The 21,384-nt window shown below is 44.4% G+C and overlaps 1 long non-coding RNA gene across 1 annotated transcript in view; it reads right to left on the bottom strand.

The window, feature by feature from the left end:
* LOC134354602 (uncharacterized) overlaps nucleotides 1–21,384 on the bottom strand; it is a 44,239-nt gene that overhangs the window by 5,402 nt on the left and 17,453 nt on the right. Inside the window, exon 3 of the long non-coding RNA XR_010019856.1 lies at nucleotides 14,492–14,530. This is a non-coding gene — a long non-coding RNA (uncharacterized LOC134354602). The remainder of the gene's footprint in view (nucleotides 1–14,491; nucleotides 14,531–21,384) is intronic.

Consider the following 21,384-nt stretch of genomic DNA (forward strand, 5'->3'; position numbering starts at 1 on the left):
CTGACTTTGATGAAGATGCGAGAAGCTTCAAAAGTAACTACAGTACTGTAGAAAAGTCTGAGGATTGTTCAGAATCAGATGACCTTGCCTGGTGTCTCAGGGCTGGCTGTGTCTGCATCTCCCCTACCCCTCTGCCCCAGCACTCCTTCTCTGCCACCTGTCCCACACCCCCCTCACCATTCCTAACATCCTTTGCTCCCACCAGATTTACAAACTCACTGCACTCCACGTTGACAAATTACGGTCCTCTGCAAAAGTCTCAGGCACCCTGGCTGTACACATGTACCTAAGACTTTTGTGCAATACCTGTAGACCGACTGAAAACACAACATTCGGTAGGAAAAACAGAGCTAGCTCAAGGTCAGGTCTATTGTTGTCACAGGAATACACGCACAGGGTATAAATCCCACGAATATTAGCATTTAACAGCCACAACAGGGTGCATTATGCAGTACGACACAATCATAACATTCACATAACATTCAAAGTAAATTTTATTATCAAAGTACATATCTGTCACCACATACAACCCTGCGATTCATTTTCCTGCGGGATACTCAGCAAATCTATAGAACAGGATCGATAACAGGATCAATGAAGGATCAGCCAGAGTGCAGAAGACAACAAACTGTTGTGAACTTTGAGGTGAGGGTCTTCAGGCTCCCGTATCTCCTGCCTGACGGCAGCATCGAGGAGGGGGCATGTCCCAGATGGTGGGGTTCTTGATAATAGATGTCACCTTCTGGAGACATTGCCTCTTGATGGGGGAAATAGCTGTGTGCATGATGGAACTTCCTGTTTAAGATGAATCTCCGCGACTTCTGATGAAACAACGAAGATCACTAAATACTTCGTTAATCATTCTTTTTCTGGAAAACAATTATCGCAAACAATAGTCTGTATCTTCCCTTTGGACTAGTAGGTAATTTAGTGTGGCCGAACTGAGGCAAGGCGAGGCAGAGGGCCTGATGCCGAGAGTGAGGAAGGGGCTGGGATTTGATCGATTTAAGCCTGGGGCCAAATCGGGAAGTTTAGGGCAGTGGGGTCCAGGCCCCAGAGCATGTTGAAGCGACTGAACCCAATGTTTGATCTAGGATTTGAGCGCCAGGTCAGATTGGAAAGGCCCATAAGACATAGCAGCAGAGTTAGGCCATTCAGCCCATTGAGCCTGTTCCACCATTGCATCATGGCTGATCGCGGATCCCATTCACCAGGTGAGGGTAGAGAAGTTCAGCTCGTTGCTCTGCTCTGCACTGAACTAAGGGTCTGGGGACGGACTCTCTTCCTGGATTTTGCTATTTACTTGCAGTTATTGTTTGCACGATTTTTTTTTCTCTGCACATTGGGTGTTTGACATTTTTATTAATGGGCTCTTTTGGGTTTCTTTGTTTTCTGGCTGCCTGTTAGGATATGAATGTCAAGCTTGTATAATGTAAATATACTTTGATATTTACATTGTACGTGACCTTCAGTCTGCTGATATCAGGGCGGACACTTGGGAAGAGACAGCTGCAGATCGCTGCACCCGGCGACAGGCTGTACGTACAGGCATTACCAATGCAGAGGAAAAACCAACGCGACTGTGGTCGGACAGAAGGGAGAGAAGGAAAGCTGAGGCAGTGACGACCCAGCCGCAGCCATCGGCCTTTGTGTGCAGCAGCTGTGCCAAGGACTGCTGCCCAAGGATCGGCTTATTCAGCCTCAGGCGACGCTGTTCCACACCCAACTAAGTCCTAAACCGGGCACGTCCATTGTCTGCTTAGACAGACGGAGCCATTAAAATTAAAACCTTGATAATAAATGTACTTTGAACTGGCTAGGTTTCTGTAGCCTCTTCTGCACATTGGCATTCCCCTTCCTGTCCACGATGCATCCAGTCAGAATGTTAAGAGTGTCACGGTCCCAACTGAACCACGGCAGACATCCAAGTCATGGCGTTCCAATTCCCTGGAGTACGGTTAGCTGCCATGGTCCGTTTAAAACGCAGACTGCCGATCATTGCCTGCCACATTCTCTCATGGGAAGTCTGTGCTTAAAGGCCTCATGCTCAGTACTTCTTAAGACCATAAGCTACAGGAGCACAATTAGGCCATTTGGCCCATCGAGTCTGCTCCGCCATTTCGTCATGGCTGATCCAATTTCCCTCTCAGCCCCAGTCTCCTGCCTTCTCCCTGTACCCCTTCATGCTCTGACTAATCAAGAATCTATCAACCTCTGCCTTAAATATACCCAAACAACAGGAATTCTGCAGATGCTGGAAATTCAAGCAACACACATCAAAGTTGCTGGTGAACGCAGCAGGCCAAGCAGCATCTATAGGAAGAGGCGCAGTCAACGTTTCAGGCCGAGACCCTTCGTCAGGACCCTTCGTTAGTCCTGACGAAGGGTCTCGGCCTGAAACGTCGACTGCGCCTCTTCCTATAGATGCTGCTTGGCCTGCTGCGTTCACCAGCAACTTTGATGTGTGTTGCTTAAATATACCCAATGACTTGGCCTCCACTGCTGTCTCTGACAACAAACTCCACAGATTCACCACTCTCTGGCTAAAGAAGCTACTCCTCATCTACGTTCTAAATGGATGCCTCTCTATTCTGAGGCTGTGTCCTCTGGCCTCAGACTCCACAACCATAGGAAACATCCTTTCCACATCCACTCTATTGAGGCCTTTCAAGATTCAAAAGGTTTCAGTGAGATTCCCCCCTCATCCTTCTAAATTCAAGCAAATACGGACCCAGAGCTGTCAAGCATTCCTTGTATGATAAGCCTTTAATTCCCAGAATCATCCTTGCGAACCTCCTCTGAATCCTCTCCAACACCAGCACATCTTTTCTTAGATGAGGAACCCAAAACTGTTCACAATACTCAAGGTGAGGCCTCACCAGGGCCTTAAAAAGCCTCAGCATCACATCCTTGCTCTTGTATTCTAGACCTCCTGAAATGAATGCTAACATTGCATTTGCCTTCCTCACCACCGACTCAACCTGCAAGTTAACCTTCAGGGTGTTCTGCACAAGTTCCCTTTGCATCTCAGATTTTTGGATTTTCTCCCCATTTAGAAAATAGTCTGCACATTTATTTCATGGTGAATGACCATGCATTATCCAACATCGTATTTCATTTGCCACTTTCTTGCAAATCCTCCTAATCTGTTTAAGTCCTTCTGCAGCCTACCTGTTTCCTCAACACTACCTGTCCGTCCACCAATCTTTGCATCAACTGCAAACTAGGCAACAAAGCCATGTGTTCTATCATCTAAATCATTTATATGCAGCATAAAAAGAAGTGGTTCCAACACCGACCCATATGGGACACCACTAGTCACTGGCAGCCCACCAGAAAATGATCCTTTTTTTCCCACTTGCTGCCTCTTACCAATTAGCAAATGTTCTAACCATGTTAGTAACTTTCCTGTAATACCATGGGCTCTTAGCTTGGTAAGCAGCCTCGTGTGGCACCTTGTCAAAGGCCTTCCGAAAGTCCAAATATACAACATCCACTGCATCCCCTTTATCTATCCTACCTGTAATCTCCTCAAAGAATTCTAACAAGTTTGTCAAGCAAGATTTTCCCCAAAGGAAACCATGCTGACTTTGTCCTACCTTGTCCTGTCTTGTCCTGTGTCACCAAGTACTCCATAACCTCATCCTGAACTACTGACTCCAACATCTTCCCAACCACTGAGGTCACTCTATAACTTCCTTTCTGCTGCCTTCCTCCTTTCTTAAAGAGTGGAGTGACACCATGCCAGGGCCCAATGACTTTTGAAAGATCATTACTAATGCCTCCACAATCTCTACCACTACCTGTTTCAGAGCTCTAGGGTGCAGCTCATCTGGTCCAGGTGACTTATGTACTTTTAGGTGTTTCAGCTTTTTGAGCATCTTCTCCCTTCTAATAGTAACTGCACCCACTTCTCTTCCTTCACAACCTTCAACATCTGACACATTACTAGTGTCTTCCACGGTGAAGACTGATGCAAAATACTCATTTAGTTCATCTGCCATCTCCCTGTCCCCCATTATTATTTCTCCAGCTTTGTTTTCTAGCGGTCCTATATTCACTCTCATCTCTCCTTTATTTTTTACAAACTTGAAAAGCTTTTACTATCCAGTTTGATGTTATTTGCTAGCTTGCTTTCGTATTTCATCTTTGCCCTCCAAATGATTCTTTCAGTTGCTGTCTGTAAGTTTTAAAAGCTTCCCAATCCTCTGTCTTTCCAATAATTTTTGCTTTGTGTTATACCCTCTCTTTTGTTTTTACATTCGCTTTGACTTCCCTTGTAATCTATGGTTGTACTATTTTGCCATTTGACTATTTCTTCATTTTGGGAATACATCTATCCTGCACCTTCCTCATTTTTCCCAGAAACTCACACCATTGCTGCTCTGCTGTCATCCCTGCCAGCATTCCTTCCAATTTAATTTAGCTCATTCCTCTCTCATACCACTGTAATTTCCTTTACTCCACTGAAATACCACTACGTCAGACTTTACTTTCTTTTACCTTAAGCTCCCTAATCAGCTCTGGTTCGTTATGTAACACCCAATCCAGTATAGCTGATCCCCTAGTGGGCTCAATCGACCTGCATGTAGAAATCTCCCCATGAATTCTTAACATTGCTCTTTTGACACACCTTTTCTATTTCCTGCTGTAAGCTGTGGTCCACATCCCAGCTACTGTTGGGAGACCTGTATGTAACTGCCATTAGGGTCCTTTTACCCTTGCAGTTTCTTAACTCAACCCACAGGGATTCAACATCTTCCAATCCTACATCACATCTTTCTAATGATTTGATTCCATTCTTTACCAGCAGAGCCACACCTCTGCCAACCTTTCCATCCTCTGATGCAATGTGTAACCTTGGACATTCAGCTCCCAACTACAACCATCCTTCAGCCACGATTCAGTGATGGCCACAACATCATACCTGACAATCTGTAATAGTGCAACAAGATCATCCACCTTATTTCTTACACTCTGTGCATTTTGAGATTTAACACTTTGAGTTCTGTATTTGCTCCCCTTTTTGATTCTGCATCCCTAATGCTCTGATACTCACCCTGCTGGTTGCAATCTTGTCCTATCATCTGCCTGCCCTTCCTGACAGTCTGACTGCAGGCTATCTTTGCTTTTTTACCATCCGTCCTATCCCGAGTCCCTTCACTCTGGTTCACACCCCCTGCCAAATTAGTTTAAACCCTCCCCAACAGCTCTAACAAACCTGTCCATGAGAATATTGGTCCCCCTTGGGTTCAGGTGCAACCCGTCACTTTTAAACAGGTCATACCTCCCCCAGAAGAGAACCCAATGATCCAAGAACCTGAAGCCCTGCCCCCTGCACCAGCCTCTCAGCCACGCATTAATTCACCAGATCATCCTGTTTCTACCCTCACTGGCACGTGGCACAGGTAGCAATCCAAAAATTACTACCCTGGAGGTCCTGCTTCTCAGCTTGCTACCTAGCTCTCTAAGTTCTCTTTTCAGGACCTCTTTGCTTTTCCTCCCTATGTCATTGGTACCAATATGTACCAAGACAACTGGCTACTCTCCCTCTCTCTCCAAAATGCCGTGGACACAGTCCAAGACGTCCCTGACCCTGGCACCAGGGAGGCAACGTACCACCCAGGTGTCCTGTTCACGTCCACAGAATCTCCTGTCTGTTCCCCTGATTACTGAGTCGCCCATCACTAACATCCCCTCTTCTCCCTCTTTCCCTTCTGCACCACAGACCCATGCTCAGGGCCAGTACCCAGTCACCGTGGCATTCCCCGGGAGATCAGCCTGCAGAATAGTATCCAAAGCGGTATACTTATTATTGAGAGGATTGGCCACAGGGGTGCTCTGCTCTAACTGCCTATTTACATTTCCATTTCTCCTGACAGTCACCCAGCTACTCGCCTCCTGCAACTTTGCGGTGACTACTTCCCTGCAACTCCAATCAGTGATCTCCTTACTCTCCCGCACAAGCCGAAGGTCACCTGGCTGCTGGTCTTCAAGCTTTCAGAACGGAGATGAGGATGAATTTCTTTAGCCAGAGAGTGGCGAATCTGTAGAATTCTTTGCCACAGTCAGCTGTGGAGGCAGTCTTCATGTATATTTAAGGCAGTGGTTGAGAGGACAATTGGATCAGCCATATTGAAATGCTGGAGCAATTCAGCCTAATTCTGCTCCTGTACCTTATGGTCTTATGGTTACAAAGAACAGCCATGGAACCAACCCTTCCGAAGGAAAACATCAAACATCAAACTGCCCTCACCCCACGCACGAAAAAAAACAGGCAAAACACAGAATATAAAACACAAAATCAAAAGCATGTTTAGCCTGCAGGCAGCCCTGCCCGTCTTTTAAAGATATTATTACTTTTCCTGCCTCAGCCACTTCTTCGGACGGCTCGTTCCAGATGCCCTTTCACCTCAGCGTGCTGAAGTCACCCCCCCCCCCACAGGTACCTTTGAAATCTTTCCCCCTCTCACATTCAACCTCTGCCCTCTCGTTGTTGATTCCCCAAAGGCTGCGTGCAATCACCACACGTTTACATGTTTGACATGTTTACTTTTGAGACAGGTCTGGGTGTGCCAATGCACAAATCGCTGAAAGTGGACAGACCGAACGAGCACGTATTTGCATAACCAATAGCATGTTGCCATTTATTACAAGAAATTAAAAACACCTCACTATAATTATAGAGTGTTTCATAGACAACACCCAGAATAATGTATGTAGTTTTTGTCTCTTTACCTAAGGGAGAGGTTGGCATGGCGGAGGTGTGTCTCCACCGAAGGAGATGTAACTCCAAGAGCACCACAATCTTGCCGTGGTTCGGAGGCTTGCATGCCTCAGTGACCCAGACAGCAAAGTCGGTTGGAGTCAGGGCTTTGCGCTTTGGCTAGGTCAGGTCACCCTTACTGAGAGAGGCCAGACTAAAAGTGGTCCTCCAGGACTAACAACCCTGACTGATCAAACACAATTGTTAGATTAGATTATGAGGACACGCAGTCCTCTTTTATTGTCATTTAGTAATGCATGCATTAAGAAATGATACAATATTCCTCCGGTGTGATATCACAGAAACGCAGGACAGACCAAGACTGAAACACTAACAAAAACCATATAATTATAACATATAGTTACAACAGTGCAACAATACCATAACTTGATGAAGAACAGGCCATGGCACAGTAAAAAAGTTGAAAGTCTCTCAAATGTCCCACATCTCACGCAGACGGGAGAAGGAAGAAAACTCTCCCTGCCATGCCCAACCACAGTCTGACTCTGAGTCGTCCGAAAACTTCGAGCCTCCGATCAGCCCTCTGACACCGAGTACCGAGCACCATCTCTATCTGAACACTTTGACCTCGGCCTTGGTCGCCAGCAGCAGGCAAAGCCGGGGATTTTGGGGCCTTCCCTCCGGAGATTCTCGATCGCACAGTAGCAGTGGCAGCGGACCAGCGTTTCAGAAATTTCTCCAGATGTTCCTCTCTGTGCTTTCACGTCTGTCTCCATCAAATCAGAATTGTCCACAGCCCCTATTTAACAGATATAATATCATTTCACCAGAGAGCTGCGGTGGAAACAGCAATGAAGAATCCTCCTACATCTGGGTGTGACGGTATTCCTGAGTCTCCACCCGGGATTTGCATGGCTGACAGTAGTGAAAACTGACAGGAAGCTACTGACATGATGAAGGAAGCCCTGATCACCGCCAGAGATGGAGGACATTCACTGCTGTCCTAAACGCCAGCGGTGTAATGGGCAGTAAGAAAGGAGGTGTAAGGTGCTCCTTCCCTCCGCTAGCCTGCAGGTCACCCTTGGGCAAGGTGTAGCACCTGCTTAGTCTCCCCACCCCCCCGATCAGGGTCACGTGAAGCCATGGGAGCGGGTGGTAGATGGTCGTACGAGCAGCCGTTGCAGATCACGAGTCCTGGTCATGTGACCGCTGACATCAGGCAATCTCCAAAGAATATAGATAATGGCTGGGGTCACCTGATTGTAAGGACACTGCCCGGAAGAAGGCAATGACAAACCATTTCTGTAGAAAAATTTACCAAGAACAAACATGGTGATGGATAGACCACGTTCGCCCACGTCACACGACATGGCACATAAAGGTGATGTCATACAACACGGCACATAAAGATGATGTCATATGACATGGCACATGACAACGATGATGATGATGGTGACCTAAGGAAGGATGTACCTAATAAAGTGGTCACTGAGCGAATGTTAAACACAAGAAAATCTGAGGATGCTGGAAATCCAAAGCCACACACGTAAAATGCTGGAGGAACTCAGCAGGCCGGGCAGCATCTATGGAAAAGAGTAAACAGTTGACAATTTGGGCCGAGTGTTCATCAGAACACTGAGTGTATGTTTGTGGTCTTCTGCTGCTGTAGCTCATCCAGTTCAGGGTTCAGTGTGTCGTGCATTCAGAGATGCTCTTCTGCACACCACCGTCGTAAAATATGGCTATCTGAGTTGCTGTCGCCTTCCTGTCAGCTTGAACCAGTCTGGCCATTCTCCTCTGACCTCTCTCATTAACCAGGTGTTTTCGCCCACAGAGCTGCTGCTCACTGGATGTTTTTTGTTTGTCACACCATTCTCCGTAAACTCTAGAGACTGCCCACGTCACATGATGATGATGATGATGATGATGATGAGATTTAATTTGTTGAGATAATTTATGGACACATCTGGACACAAGCTGGGGTCTGATCAGCCCCGGCTGGGTCACCTGGAGGAGGTTGTATGATGTTGAAAGACCCGAAACAACCAATGATTCCAGGAACATCACTGAAGATGTGTCCGGAAGCATCAGTAGATGGATGTACACAGCATGAAGGGCAAGGTCCCACATATCCGAGCTCCGTGGAGTGTCATTTTAGATCATCATCATAGCTTGTCACACCAGACAGCCAGCCACTCTAGTGTTGTCTGGCTGGTGTTGAGCAGGTCAGTGTCAGCTAAATCAGGTGAGAGTGGGCAGTTGCGCAGAACGTGTTCGATGTTCTGCCCCCTTTCGCCACACTCACAGGATTCGCTGGTCTTTAAACCCCACTTCACCATATTGTCTCCTGTCCTACAAACTCCCGCTCTCGCTCTGTTGAGAGTACACCACTTCCGTCTGTCAAGCAGTGCCCCGTCTGGTAACATTTCTGTGGGGTCTTGCACTGTATTGTCTGGTGGGGTTGCAGGCATTGCTCCCCTGGAGATCCGAAGACACACTACAACAAAAATTGAAAAAGGTAAACAGAACTCTGTGGGGTCTGTTTGTTGCCAGAGGTCAATCCTGTATGTTCGGCGGGATGTTCCGTGTGGTAGTTCCTCCACTGTAGCAAAGCTTTTCCTCGATTTTAGGCGGTTGGAAACTGACACATGATGGTGTAGTGGGTGCCGTGGATCCGAGTTCTGTTTACCTTTTTCAATTTTTGTTGTAGTGTGTCTTCGGATCTCCGGGGGAGCAATGCCTGCAAGTCTGTAAATGATGTTAGTGGGTGTGGGGCGCAGTGTGCCCGTGATTATTCGGCAGGCTTCGTTAAGCAACGGGTCTATTTTCTTCGCATGGGCTGATCTGCCCCACACAGGTGCACAGTATTCTGCAGGTGCATAGCAGAGTGCTAGGGCAGTTCATCTAAGTTTGTGAGCATTAGCTCCCCATTTCGTGCCTGCTAATTTTTTCAAGACAGAATTGCGAGAGCCAACTTTCCCTCAGAGTTTTTGGATGTGGGTGGCAAATGAGAGCGTCCTATCCAGTGTCACGCCCAGGTAAATTGGAGTCGGATGGTGTTCGAGCTCCTTCCCACACCAGAAGATCTTGAGTTTCTGAGCTGCTTCTCGATTCCTCAGGTGGAACGCACACACTTGAGTTTTTAATGGATTTAGGTTCAGAGACGATTTTTCATAATACTGCTTCATTGCTTCGAGGACTGCTGTAAGTCGTACTTCAACTTCTTGGAAGGAGTTAGCTTGTGTTGCTATGCATAGGTCGTCTGCATAGATCAACCTGCGTGTGTTAGGAAAGGTTGGTTGATCGTTTGTGTAAGCATTAAATAGTAGAGGTGCCAGGACTGATCCCTGTGGTAGTCCGTTCTTTTGTGGACACCACCTACTCTTAATTCCATTCATTTCTACATAAAACCTGCAATTTTCTAGGAGGCTGTGGTTTCGTTCTTTAACATTTTAGATAATTTCAGTAGAAGGCCTCTGTAATTCACAGTGTCGTATGCTGCTAAGTCAACAAATACTGCCCTGTAATTTGTCACATTTCAAAGCCATCCTCAATACACTGGGTTAAGTTCAGGACTTGACCGCAGCAAGAGCGGCCTGGCCTGAACCCAGCTTGGTCTGGTTTTAGAAGATCTTCGACTAAGGGGGATATTCTTTTCAGTATAAGTCTCTCGTAGAGTTTATAGAGGGTGCAGAGCAAGGAAATGGGTCTGTAATTTTTCGGAATGTTTGGGGTCTTTATTGGTTTTTAGGAGAGCAACAACTTTGGCTCTTCTCCACTTTTTAGGTATTTTAATGATCTTAGGCAACAGTTAAAAAGGGACAGAAGCCAGTGGAGTGCTTTAGGTCCAAGATGCTTAAGGAATTCATTAAGAATCCCATCTATGCCAGCAGCTTTGTTGGATTTCAGCTGTGATACTTCATCCTTTAATTCTTCTAGGGTGAGAGGTGGGAAGTTGTTATTCCTGTTTGAGAGAGCTGACACCATCTCCTGAGTTTGCTTTTTCTTTTGCCTCCGTTCCTTGTTATTTGGTCGACCATTTAGTATCAGTTGGTGGGCAACCTGATTGGGTGTTACGGCAGCAATTCTGTGTGGTGGTCTATTGTCTGAGTTGAGTTTCCGAACAGTTGCCCATGCCTCCTTACTGTTCTTGGTCATGTCTATGTTTTCTATCAGTTCCTGGCAACACTGTTGTCTCTCTTGGCTCAGTAGGGACAGAACTGACTCTCCCATTTCAATTGTGTTGACCAAACGGGTCTTGGTCGAATAAGTTGACATACTCATCATAGCTTTGCTTGATATCACTAGTCAATCCCTGAATATATTTGGTTCTGCAGCCTCTAGGTATGTTCTGCTGTGCTACTTTCCAGATTTGTCGGACAAATTCATCATAATGATCAGGTTCTGGTGGTATGGTATCGATAAGTTGATCAAGGGATTCTGCAAAAGATGTCCAATTTGTTTTTCTCAGGTTAAATCTCGGTAGGTACTTTGATGGTACAGGTCTCGGAACTGGAAGGGGTTCTACCTGGACTGGATGGTGTTGAGATTTGGATATATGCTGGAGGGCTGTTCGTATAGAGAGGTTGGAGCTTGCCAAGGTAACAAAGGCAAGGTCTATGTCATGGTCCATGTCATGGTCCGGTCCGTGAAGTCCGCATTCTGATTCACAGTCCAGTCCATCAATCTGTATTCCAGGTTTTCCGGTTTTCCCTTGTCCTGTTGTGTGCCTTAATTGAGGCACATGATTCTGACTTTGGGCTGGCTACATAAATAGCTCCTGGTTCAGCTTCATTTGCTGAACTGTTCCTTCCGCCTTCCGCCATCCGCCATCTGCCATCTGCCATCTGCCATCTGCCATCTGCCATCTGCCATCTGCCATCTGCCATCTGCCATCTGCCATCCGCCATCCGCCATCCGCCTTCCGCCTTCCGCTTTGCCTGCATCCTTGCCTGTATTGCTGTCAAGTTCTACTGCTGGAGCAAGACCGCAGCCTTGCTGTGTCTAGATAAGGAACTGTCTATCGTTGTTGGGAACCATCTCTGTATCCACGCCTTCGCTAGGTAGGTCTGGCTGTTTGCTGCTACCTTGTGTTGGGAACCATCTCTGTGTCCACGCCTTCGCTAGGTAGATCTGGCTGTTTGCTGCTACCTTGTGTTGGGAACCATCTCTGTGTCCATGCCTTCACTAGGTAGGTCTGGCTGTTTGCTGCTATCTTGTGTTGGGAACTGTCTCTCTGTGTTCTGTGTCTGAGTCCCGGCCCTATGTCCTGTTCCCAAGGAGGGGTCCTGGCTCTGTGTTCTGCATTCCTGTCTCCCAAGACCAAGGCTCTGTGTTCTGTATTCCTGTCTCCCAAGACCAAGGATCTGTGTTCTGCGTTCCTGTCTCCCAAGACCAAGTCAAGGCTTCGGGGTCTCATCCTGTTCTTGTGCCTCTCCCAGCCCAGGAGCACCTCGTCCTGTCCAAGCCGCATCGAACAACCTCGTCCTGTCCAAGCCAAGGCTTTGTGTTCTCATCCTGTCCATGCGCCGTGTCCTGTCCTTGCCAAGATCCTAGTCCTGAGTCCTAGCCTAGACCTGAGTTCCAGTTCCAAGTCAAGACCCAGGTTCTGGGTCCTTGACCAGGCTCTGGTTCCGAAGATCTGTGTCACTAGTCCAGGCTCCTTGTTCCTAGTTCCTTGTCCGGGTTCCATGTTTCTTATCCATGTTCTAGCCCAGGCCCTGCATCCTAGTCTCGTCCAGGGTCTGTGTCAATGTCCAGCAGCCTTCCTTCCCCACTTCCCTTGCTTTCTTGACACTCCGAGTCCTGTTCCTGGTACTTCAGTGTCCGTGTCTTGCATTTGGGTCTGCCACCAGTGTCCCCGTTATGACGGTCTGGGTTGTATCCTTTTCTCCAACTGGCACTTGTGAAGGTAGGGGTGTCCTTTGACTCGTATAATAGCTCAAGACTGTTGGTTAGAGCCCATGATACAACTTCTTCTCCAATTACATTGTCATCTTCGTATCCCCAGTTGGTGCTATGGCTATTAAAGTCACCAATAATGAGGTACATTTTGTCCTGGAGATCTAGGTTAAGTGGCCACATGAATGGTTCATTAGGGGGTTTGTAGACCGAGATGATATTTATGTGTTTCGTTTCAACTTTCAGAAGTTCCATTGATCCAGCTTGGATGTTTGCTGTGCTCATTACTATAGATTTATCTTTAACAAGGATTGCACTTCCATAAGCTTGGCTTGGGGTGTCAATAGCCAAGTGCATTCCTGGTACATAGGGTTGGCTGTTCAGCCTATGAGTTTCTTGTATGCACAAGATGTCTGGTTTTAAGTTTTCCAGGATTTCTGGTTTAGCGTACTGTAGCTGAAGCCTTCGATATTAGGGTTAACGATTTTCATGATTTCCATTTGGCCAGGGGTTTATCCTTTTACCACCCACTGGATCACTTGGTCATTGGTAACTGTAGTCCAGTCACCTGAATATCCACCAACTTCATTCAAATTTATACTTACAAAATTATGAGCCATATAGATAAGATAAATGCAAGCAAGCTCCTTCCACTGAGGTTGGGTGGGACTAGAAACAGAGGTCGTGGATTAAGGGTGAAAGGGAAATCATTTAACGGGAACCTGAGGGGGAACCTCTTCTCTCAAAGGGTGGTGAGAGTGTGGAATGAGTTGCCAGTGGAAGTGATGGATGAGGGTTCAATTGCAACATTTAAGAGAAATTTGGACAGGTACATGGCTGTGAGGGGTTTGGAGAACTATGGTCTGGGTGCAGGTCGATGGGTCTTAATAGTTTGGCATGGACAAGACAGCCCAAATGGCCTGAGTCTGTGACGCAGTGCTCCATGACTCTATGGGGCTGAGGGAGGAGGGCCAACAGAATGTCTCTGATTCCAAAAATCAGGTCATTCTAAGGTTCGGTCAAGTTTATTGTCACATGCACAAGTAGACTTTCCCACTGCTGCCTGTAGGGAGTTTGTACATTCTCCCCGTTGGCCACAGGGTTTTCCTCCCAGTCCAAAGACTGACTGGTTGGTAGGTTAACCTTTTTTTTAACACCACTGGAGGACCGATGGACCACTCTCAGTCTGTCCTCTACTCTTCAACCTGTTTGGCATGGGTGACCCTACGAGAGCCAAAGCACACAATCCTGACTCCAGCCAACAGAGTTCTCCAGGTCGTTGAGGCACGCAAGCCTCCAAACCCTTCTCAGAATCGGAATCAGGTTTAATATCACCGGCACATGTCATGAAATTTGTTGCCTTTGCAGCAGCTGTACATCGCAATACCATAAGAACATCAGGTATTGGAGCAGAATATGGCCCATTGAGTTTGCTCCATCATTTCATCACAGTTGATCCGTTTTCCCTCTCAGTCACAATTTCCTGCCTTCTCTCTGTATCCCTTCATGCCCAGACTAATCAAGAATCTATCAACCTCTGCCTTAAATATACCCAGTGATTTGGCCTCCATGTGGCAATGAATTCCACAGATTCACCACTCACTAGTTAAAGAAATTCCTCCTCATCTCTGTTCTAAAAGGACACCCCCTTTATCCCAAGGATGTATCCGCTAGTTTTAGGCGCTCCCAAAATAGGCAACGTCCTCTCCACATGCACTCAATCAAGGCCTTTCACTATTCAATAGATTTCAATGAGGTCACCCCTCATTCTTCTAAATTCCAGTAAGCACAGGCCTGGAGCCATCAAATGCTCTTCATATGACAAGTCATTTAGCAATCATGTAGAAATGAAATTTAACTCACTAAAGGATGCGTTGGTAGAATCAGCAAAGTCAGTGATTCCTAAAAAAGAAAAAAGCACAAAGAATAAATGGATGACAGATGAAATCAAAAATCTAATGGAAGAAGGAGATGAAAGAAAGCAAATCCTATAGAATATAAATCCTTAGATTAAAAAAGTTAAAAGCTTATGTCAAAAAGCCAAAGAAGAGTGGTTAAACCAAGAATGTGAGCAAATAAAAAGAATCCCTATTACTGATCCAAAAACATTATATCAACAAATCAAGAATATCACTGGTAAAAAGCTCCTCTGTTCTTCAAGTGGATGTTTGAAAACAAAGGACAGTACCATTATCATGGAAAATGATGAGATTATGAACAGATGGACTGAGTATATTCAGGAATTGTTTGAAGACAATTGAGGCAAAAAACCAGAAATTAAGAAAAACATTGAAGGTCCAAGTATTTTAAAATCTGAAGTTCGTAATGCAATAAATAAGGTGAAGAAAGGAAAGGCAGCAAGTTCTGGTGAATTAGTAATAGAACAAATCAAATTATTGCCCTTGAAGATTACAGAATTGAAAAACTTACTGATTTAATCAATGACATTTATGAGACTGGAATAATACCAGAAGAGATGAAAAAAATCAGTATTTACTGTATCACTCTTCCTAAGAAAGCTGGATCAATAGAATGTGAATTACATAGGACCATAAATTTAATGAGTCATATCACCAAGATACTTCTAAGAATTTTGATGACAAGAGCTAAAAGTAAGATACAAGCTGAAATAGGTAAAGAACAATGTGGTTTTGTGAAAGATAAAGGTACAAGAAACACAATATTGATGTTAAGGATACTATCAGAACGAGCTAGTCAAGTGCAAAAAGATTTGTTTGTTTGTTTTATTGACTACACAAAAGCATTTGATAAAGTGAAGCACAATAAGTTATTTGAAATATTACAGAGAACTCTAGATCTAGATTCGAAAGACCTCCGCCTAATCAGAAATCTGTACTGGGAACAAACTGCCACTGTAAGAATAGATGGAGAAGTGAGTCAGTTTATGAAAATCAAGAGAGGCGTTAGACAAGGGTGTGTTTTCTCCCCGATTTATTTAATGAGTACAGTGAAACAATATTACAAAAAATAAGAGACATCTTGGGAATCAAATTTGGTGGTGAAAACATCAATAATTTCAAATATGCAGATGACACTGTGTTAATTGCAAGTACGGAAAAAGAACTACAAAACTTAATTGATATAATTGTTGAAGAAAGTGCAAAAATGGGTCTATCTATCAAATGCAAAAAGACAGAATGTATGGTGATATCCAAAAAGAAGGAGAATCCTATCTGCAGGCTGAGAATAAATGGAGAAGACATAAAACAAGTAAAGAACTTTTGCTACTTAGGAAGCTGGGTGACATCAGATGGCAGGTGCGACTTGGACATCAAAAGAAGAATAGGGATGGCAAAAGACACCTTTACAAGAATGAAGAGTATACTGACCAACACTAAACTAGGCATGACAACCCGCCTCAGAGTACGTTTATCCAGTTATGTTATATAGCTCAGAATATTGGACAATATCTAGTAACATGAGGAAACGAATTGTAGCAGCAGAGATGTGGTTTTTGAGGAGGGTGCAAAGAATATCATGGACGAAGCGAATATCTAACGAGGATGTCATGAACAGAGCAAACACAAAAAAAGAGAAATAATGTATGAGATCATGAAAAGGCAAGGTAAATTCACTGGACATGTGGTTAGGAAAGAGGGGTTAGAATGCACAGTAATTATGGGTAAGATTGAGGGGAAGAAAGCAAGAGGAAGACAAATGATGATGGAGACAGCAGCCAGAGAATTGGAAATGAATACCAATGAATTGATCCACTTGTCCCGAAACAGGAGTGTGTAGGCCAAGGCAGTCAAAGCTCAAACTGAGCATGGCACCTGAAGATGATGATGACAAGTCATTCAACCCTGGAATCATTTTTGTGAACCTCCTTTGAACCTTCTGCAGATTCAGCACATCCTTTCTAAGAGAAGGGGCTTGAAACTACTCACAATACTTCAAGTGAGGCCTCACCCAATGCTTTATAAAGTCTCAACATTACAGCCTTGTTTTTATGATCTAGTCCTCTTGAAATGAATGCTAACATTGCATTTGCCGTCCTCACCACAGACTCAACCTACAAATTAACCTTTAGGGAATCTTGCACAAGGACTTCCAAGTCCCTTTGCACCTCAGTTTTTAGTACTTTCTCTCCATTTAGAAAATAGTCAGTCTTTTCATTTCTTCTACCAAAGTGCATCATCACAAAATTCCCAAAACTGTATTCCATCTGCCATTTCTTTGCCCTTTCTCCTAATCTGTCTACGTTCTTCTGTAGCCACTCTACTTCCTCAAAACTACCTGCCCTTCCACCTATCTTTGTATCATCTGCAAACTTAGCAACAAAGCCATCAATTCCATCTTCCAAATCATTGACATATAATGTAAAAAGAATTTGTCCCAACACAGACTCCTGTGGAACACCACTAGTCACTGCAGCCAACCCAGAAAAGGCTCCTTTCATTCCCACCCTTTGCCTCCTGCCAATCAGCCACTGCTTTATCCATGCTAGAATCTTTCCTGTAATACCATGGGCTTGTAGCTAGTTAAGCAGCCTCATGTGTGGCACCTTATCGAAGGCCTTCTGAAAATCCAAGTACACAAAATGAACCTTTGTCTATCCTGCTTCTTATTTCTTCAGAATTCCAACAGATTTGCCAGGCAAGATTTTCCCTTGAGGAAATCACGATGACTATTGCTTATTTTATAATGTGCCTTCAAGTATCCTGACACCTCATCCTTAATAATCGACTTCAACATCTTCCCAACCCCTGAGGTTAGACTAAATGGCTTATAGCTTCCTTTCTTCTGCGTCTTTCCCTTCTTGAAGAGTGCAGTGACACTTGCAATTTTCCAGTCTTCTGGAACCATTCCAGAATCAAGTGATTCCTGAAAGATCAGTACTAATGCCTCCACAATCTCTTCAACCACCTCTTTCACAACCCTGGGGTGTACACCTTCTGGTCCAGGTGACTTATCTACTTTAAGATCTTTCAGTTTCCCAAGAACCTTCTGTCTAGTTATGGTAAATTCACACACTTCATGCCCCTGACACATGGAACTTCCACCATACAGCTAGTGTCTTCCACAGTGAAGACTGATGCAAAATACTTATTCAGTGTATCTGCCATTTCCTTGTCCCCCATTACTACCTCTCCAGCATCATCTTTCAATGATCTGATATCCACTTTCACCTCTCTTTTACACTGTATGTATCTGCAAAAACTTTTAGTATCCTCTTTAATATTATTGTTTAGCTTACTTTCATTTTCCATCTTTACCTTCTTAATGGCTTATTAATTGCCTTTGGTTGGTTTTTATAAGCTTCCCAATCCTCTGACTTCCCATCAATTTTTGCTCTATAATATGCCCTCTCTTTGGTGTTTGTGTTGGCTTTGACTTCTCTTGTTAACCATAGTTGTGTCATCTTTCCTTTAGAATACTTCTTCCTCTTTCGGATGTATATATCTTGTGCCTTTTGAATTGCTTCCAGAAATTCCAACTATTGCTGCTCTGTCGTCATCACCGCCAGTGTTCTTTTCCAATCACTTCTGGCCAACTCCTCTCTCATGCCTCTGTAATTCCCTTTACTCCACTGTAATACTGATGCATCTGGCTTTAGCTTTGCCTTCTCCAATTTCAAGATGAATTCGATCATGTTATGATCACTTTCTCGTAAGGGTTCCTTTACCTGAAGCTCTCTAATCAATTCTGGTTCATTGCACAACACCCAACCCAGAACAGCTGATCTTATGTGTATTAATACCTCTTGTAAATTTATATTGCAACAGTGTATTAGTGTTTACATGGTTTACCTTTTGTGTACTAATTCAATAAAAAGATTTAAAAAGAAAGAATAGCTGATCTTCTAACAAACAAGAGAAAATCTGCAGATGCTGGAAATCTGAGCAACATACACAAAATATAAGAAGGGTGGGAGGCAGCCGAAAGGAAACTATAGACCTGTTCGCCTGACATCAGTGGTTGGGAAGTTGTTGGAATCGATTGTTAGGGATGAGATTACGGAATACCTGGAGGCACATGACAAGATAGGCTAAAGCCATCATAGTTTCCTGAAAGGAAAATCCTGCCTGACTAACCTTCTGCAATTTTTTTGAGGAAATTACAAGCAGGGTAGACAAAGGAGATGCAGTAGATGTGCTGTACTTGAATTTTCCGAAGGCCTTTGACAAGGTGCCACACATGAGGCTGCTTAACAAGATTAGAGCCCATGGAATTACAGGGGAGTTACTAGCATGGGTGGAGCATTAGCTGATCGGCAGAACACAGAGAGTGGGAATAAAGGGATCCTATTCTGGCTGGCTGCCGGTTACCAGTTGAGTTCCACAGGTGTTGGTGTTGGGACCACTGCTTTTTACAATGTATGGCAATGATTGGACTATGGGATTAATGATTTGTGGCTAAATTTGCTGATGATACAAAGATAGGTGGATGAGCGGGTAGTGTTGAGGAAACAGAGAGCCTGCAGAGTGACTTAGATAGTTTAGGGTAGTGGTCACCAACCTTTTTAAGCCCAGGATCCCCTACCTCAACCTTAGTGAAAGGCAAGATCTACCTACTAAATCGTTTAGAGAAAAAACAGCTCAGATTGTACTTCCAATTTGAGGCCTTTTATTTGGGCTAATTATATTTGAATTACACAAAATACTTATGTCAAACTTTCAAATTAATTCAAACAAGAAAACACTGTAACTAGCATATCAAACAGGCCATAGCTGTCTACTTCACACCTTTAATTCTAAGTTTCATTATTTCATTTTATTTCAACATGAAAAATAAATGAAAAAAAATTGACTGTTGCACTCAGTATGATGCCTGAGGCTGAATACTTTCTGCTAGTTCCCTGAAATTTGGCTCATAACTACAGACAGCCAGTTTAAGACAGTCTGTGAGGTGTCTGTCAGTAAGGCAGCTCCTGTACTTAGATTTAATAATTTTTATCCGTGAAAATGCAATTTCGCATAGAGAAGTTGACCCGAAGTAGGCTCTGACTTTTAGTGCTACAAAACCAATGCGCACACCACACATTGCTAGGGCCCCATCAGTAGTAATTGCCACCAGTTTATGAATGGGGATGTCATTTTCATGGAAATTTTTTAAAACTCATTTTAAATATCCTCACCTCGCGTTCTCTCCTTTAATTGCAAAAGAGTGAGGAAGTCCTCCTTTGTTGTAAGATCCTGGAAAGCCATTCTGACAAAATACAACAAGCTGAGCTGTTTGCGTTACATCCAGGGATTCATCGAATTGTAGTGAAAAATATGCACGTCCTCTGACAGTGACTCTACCCTCCTTGTTACTGTTGCAGGGCCAAGCGGAATATTATGTATTGCGGTTGTGATGTCGTTTTTGTTTTTAAAGTCATTAAAAACAGTCTCTGTGGTAATGGCCATTGCTTCCTTGAATAAATCGCCAGCTGTAAAAGGCTTCTTGTGTTTAGCCAAAAGGTGACTTACACTAAATGACGCTTCGATAGCAGCCTTATTTTGAGCAGCATGTTTTGTGAAAAACAATTACTGGGCCTTCAACTCCGATTTCAGCTCCTCAACTTTCCTGGCATGAATTGCACTCTTTGGGAGGGGTAGGTGTCTTTAAATTTCTGGTGGTTGGTGTTGTGGTGCTGCTCCAGATTCCCTCTTTTAGTCAGTGCTTGTGTTTGGTGGCACAACATACATACACACTTGTCTTTCACCAAGGTAAATAGAAATTCCTCTTCCCATTCTGGATGGAATTTGTACGTTTTCGCCTTCTTTCGTGGCGCCTCTGCCATGCTATTAGGATATCATGAGCGATTGCTAATTACATCGCCTCTGACCTGGGCTGACATTTACGTGCCGGGCAGCACCTAATTAATTAGCTGGTTTAATTCAGCTTTTTTCTTAAAGGTGTGCTGGGTGCGTTCCGACTACCACTGCACCGCTGCGTTCTTCATGGTAATGTATCGGTCCGCAGCCCGGAGGTTGGAGACCACTGCCGTATATTGATGTTTGCGACAGTCTGTACTCTTATCTAACCTAATTGGTCATTTTGATGCAGCACACGCTACGCTGAAAACGAAGTTCATGACGGGGGGCTACACACATGCACACTGGGCAGAAAGAACGGAACCAAAACCCCGCAACCCAGAAACAATCTCTCCTTACAAACAGCTTTCAGTAGCGAAAGTACTGCTATATTACTATCATCCGAATCAGTATTACTTAATTTTATAATACTTGCATTACAACAGTATTTGTGTATTTATTTTTGATATTTTTCGGGATCCACTGGGAAAGTCTCAAAGATCGACTGGTCGATCGTGATTGACGGGTTGGCGACCACTAGTTTAGGGGAATGGGCTAAGAAGTGACAAATGAAATACAATGTTGGAAACTGTATGGTCATGCACTTCGGTGGAAGAAATAAATGGGCAGACTATTATTTAGATGGGGAGAGAATTCAAAATGCAGAGTTGCAAAGGGACTTGGAGGTCCTTGTGCAGGATACCCTAAAAGTTAACCTCCAGGTTGGGTCAGTGGTGAAGAAGGCGAATGCAATGTTGGCATTCATTTCTAAAGGTATAGAATATAAGGGCAGGGATGTGATGTTGAGGCTCTATAAGGCACTAGTGAAACCACACTTGGAGTATTGTGTGCAGTTTTGGGTTCCTTATTTTAGAAAGGATATACTGACATTGGAGAGGGTTCAGAGAAGACTTATGAGAATGATTCCAGGAATGAAAGGGTTACCATATGGGGAACGTCTGGCAGCTCTTGGGCTGTAGTCCCTGGAGTTCAGGA

This window comes from Mobula hypostoma, chromosome 12 (genome assembly GCF_963921235.1).
Source record: "Mobula hypostoma chromosome 12, sMobHyp1.1, whole genome shotgun sequence".
NCBI classification, from domain to species: Eukaryota; Metazoa; Chordata; class Chondrichthyes; order Myliobatiformes; family Myliobatidae; genus Mobula; species Mobula hypostoma.